The sequence below is a fragment of the Petaurus breviceps genome, unplaced genomic scaffold (genome assembly GCF_028583685.1).
Source record: "Petaurus breviceps papuanus isolate PSGF00001 unplaced genomic scaffold, PetGlider_PUasm1.0 216, whole genome shotgun sequence".
Classification (NCBI taxonomy): domain Eukaryota; kingdom Metazoa; phylum Chordata; class Mammalia; order Diprotodontia; family Petauridae; genus Petaurus; species Petaurus breviceps.
In genome coordinates, this window is record NW_027185867.1 from 4,308,737 (window position 1) to 4,313,048 (window position 4,312).

Consider the following 4,312-nt stretch of genomic DNA (forward strand, 5'->3'; position numbering starts at 1 on the left):
TCTGTCTCTGTCTCTCTGTCTCTGTCTCTCTGTCTCTGTCTCTCTCTGTCTGTCTCTCTCTGTCTCTCTGTCTCTCTCTCTCTGTCTCTCTCTCTGTCTGTCTCTCTCTCTCTCTTTCTCTCTCTCTCTGTCTCTCTCTCTCTCAGATTCCTGCAGAGAACTCCTTATAATGCACTTTAAAGAGAATGCTGAAACCCCAAATGTGTTTGCATTTCCAAACACATTGCCTGAGATCAGATACACTGATTTTTTAAAAAGCATAAAATACAGATTTTTCTAACTTTGAGGGTCTAATCAACTCTAATTCAAAAACTCACCTTTCCTTTCTTAACTGCCTGACAGAGATTCTTTGTTCCTCTAATTAAGCCCACCTCCAACCTGTGAATGAGTTTTCCAAAGTCAGCCAGCCATAAAAACTTCCTAAAGTATTACTTTTCTTAGTTGCATTTCAAATTTCCCACCACAAACATGAAACACTTCATAGACACACACAGACAAGACATGTCATTACACTTAACAGCATTCCAGAGTTCACTCCAATTTAGAAAACAATTTAGAATTCAAATTCATACCATCAAGAACTCAGAAATGTAATTTATTCCGAATCACTTCTAGTCATTTCAAAAGGATCTTCCCCAGATTTTTCTTCCTTCCCTAGCAGTCTTTTCTTTTGGGTCTCCCTCCCCTGCTCCTAGACCATCACCCGGCAGCCCTGCATGACTATCCCCCACTACCCATGATTCACCCCAGAAGTGAGTGTCCTCCAGACCAACACAGTACCCCTCCTCTCCCTCCTAGACTGTCATGCTACAACCCCACTTGGGTTCTCCACGATAATCCCCAGAAGCCAGTGTGCTCCTTTCTCTCCCTCTCATACTTCTTCTCACCACTCAGGAGTAGACTAGACTAAGGGGAATTTAACCAATATCTACCCAACATATGCAGTCTAGGAATAAACAATATGCTTCTATGGAGAGCCAGGAAGATTTTTATTGTCTTTATTTTACATTCATTCTCTACTGAATAAATGGGTAGCCTCCTGAAAAATCTACATAGAATCAGACAAATGCAAGCCCTTTTATTCTGCTTCCATTTGAATTTCTTGCCTTGTTCCTCCCTTCAGAACTGGGATTGGTCCCAGCTCTTCTGGGTTACAATCTTTCTGACCTGCCCATTACATATATGTTCCCTCCACCCACCAACATGAGCTACATACATCCCATGACTGGATAATGATGTTCTAATTCAGTGTGTCAGCTAATATGTATGACACTAGTTAAGCATGCATGTTAATGAAATGTTGGTGACCATCCCTTGACCCTCAGCCAGTCTGAGTCAGCTTAGCTCAGGTCCTTTCCAAGGGGAAACTTACATATTTCTTCCAGTTATATGACTGAATAGAGTCCTCTACCATTCCTCCCTTATTCTGACTTATACCTTCTTGAACATCCTGTGCAGTGTCTGTTTTTGGAACACCCATTATTACTATAGAATCTGTGGAAATCAAACTATAGCATTTCTTGTGTGTGTGTGTACATATATATGCATATATAAAAACATATATATTCTTATTTACACATACGTACACTTAGATATTCATCGTCCTAGTCATATGTAGATGTACACATTCATATGCATCTATGTAAGACCATATTATACTTATTTATCCTGTTTCTCTGAGGGTGGGTAACCTCTTCCTTCATAAGTCCAAGTCTTTCCATATTTTTCCATGTCCACCAACTCATCATCTCCTACACCGCAGCAATATCCCCACCTTATATTTAAATAGCACAAAACAACGCTGATAAATATGACTGACACATAGTGTAGTTTCCTTATTTTTCTCTTTTGATTACATTTAGTTTAGCCTTCACTTTGTCAAAAATCATGATTACCACCTCTGCTCCTTTTTCCCTAACATATTCTACTCCTCATCTTTATTTTATGTTTGTGCATGTCTCTTATTTCCTAACCCTCTGGACTCCTCTAATTTACTTTACTTTACTTCACTTTACTACTACTTTACCTGCTACCTTGCCCTCCAAATACTTAATCAAATCCTCCTCAAAAGATCCTTCTCTTACCCTCCCATTCCCATTAATCTTAACACCCTTCTATATCCCCCCTATAGCCTATTCCCTCACCCTCCCTTAAAAAGATCCCTCCATTATATTCTCCCTGCTCCCTATCCCCTTAGCATTTCATTTCTTTCTGAATTTAGAAGACTTTTATATTTTTCTAGATATACATGTATTATTCCTTCTTGAACCCATTCCTGATGAAAGTAGGTTTCCAGAACAACCAGCCTCCCTCCCCCATTGAATGCCTCTGTGTCAGTTCTTCCTCTTGCACCTCATTTCTATAAGATAATTATTCTTATAAATTTTTCCTTAATGGATTTACTTTTTTAAATTATTTCATACTCAGATTTACTCCAATATTTCTTATGAACTGCCCAATTACTAATAACAATGTTAGACATATGTTTTACATTTTACATACATAAAAGGTAAACATTCTGCTCTTATAGAGTCCCTTGAAATTAGTCTTTTATATATACCTTAAATTTCTCTTGACTCTGGTATGTCAAATTTTCTATTAAGTTCAGGTTTGGGTTTGTTTGTTTGTTTTTAACAAAACAATGAAAGTCTTAGAATTTATTAAATGAGTTTTTTCTTCCCATTCAGGATTATGCTTACTAAGCTTTGCTGGGCATGATATTTTCAGCTGGAACACCAGTTCTTCTGCTCTTCAAAATATAGTGTCATTAGACCTCCAGTCTTTTAGTGTCCCTACTGCTAGGACTAATGTGATTCTGATTTTGGCACCACCATATTTAAATTATTTTTTTCTTGTTGTTCATAATGTTTTATCCTTGAGCTCAGGGTTTCAGATTTTGATTGTAATGTTCCTGGGGTTTTCCTTGGAGGATCCCTTTCAGGTGGTGATTGGTGGGGTTTTTTCTATTTCTACTTTTCATTCTTGTTCTAATGCTTCAGGAAAATTTTTAAAAATTATTTCTTGTATAGTCTGATTATTCTTATGTGTTCTCTCTTGATCTGTTCTCCAGATCACTTGTTTTTCTTAGAAGATGTTTCACATTCTCTTCTATGTTTTCATTCTTTATGTTTTTATTATTTCCTGATCTCTTCTTCACTGGTTCCCTCTTGCCCAAATATGACTTTCAAGGAGTTGTTTTCTTCCTCGATATTCTGGATCTCCTTTCTAATTGGTTGACTTTCTTTTCATAATCCTCTTAGGGGTTTTTTGGATTGTTCTTATTTTTTTAAAGGTTTTCCTCAGTCTCTCTCATTTAATTTTTAAAATCTTTTTTTAAGTTCTATGAATTCTTTTGGGGTAGGTAACTATTTAATGTTACTCTATGGAGTAGAAGAAGATTTCTTTGCTTCAGTATCCTCCTCTGAATATGAACCCTTGTCTTTTCTATTACTATAATAACTCTCTATTGTTGGATTCTTTCTCATTTGTCTGTTCATTATTATTTGGGGGCGGGGCGGGTAGCAGCTTAGTTTTGTAATCACCTCTAGTCCTGGGGTATGGAGGATGGTACCTCTAGCCTCAAATACTCCTTCAGTTCTCCCATCTGGCCTGGAACCAGAATCAAAACCTCCAGCCTCCTATAGGAGCCTACAGTCATAGGTGTCCCTGCCCTAATGCTTCTACATTCACCAGCCATGTCCTGGTTCCTTCTTACCCCAACACATCTCTGCAGCACAGATGGGTCTGCTGTTCCTTGTCAGCAGAGGTTCCCTCAATCTTCCCCAACTCAGATGCCCAACTCCCCTCACTGTCACAGGGAAAAATGATCTTGTAGTTGGGCTGGGGCAACCTCCCAACCCAGCCAACCACAGGGCTTGCTGCATGTTGTTTAAGTGGACATAGCCTAGAGGTGTTTTGTTTTTTTTTCTCCACAGGGACCAAACCTTGTTGTGAGATTTTTCTTCAGATCTCTGATTGTCCCAGGAGGGCCACTGTTCTACCCCTACCTATTAATTTTGACCACTTTGTGTTCACCCCGAGGTGCTCTTCATGGGGAAAAGCTGGAGATCTTGGAATTTTCTAATGTATTCTGCCATCTTCTCAGAATCCTCTATCATAAATACCCTTTTCTGAAGGCTATTTTGATATGGCTGACTAATTAATAGTAACCTATTATCATGAAGGGAAACACACCAGTAGGAGTGAATAAGCTACAGCCTAGAAATACATCCCCTAAAACACCAAGGTTACCCTTAGAATACTGAAGAGGATCAGTGTCCAAGTTGAATGCTGGGTCCTCCACTCCAGTAAG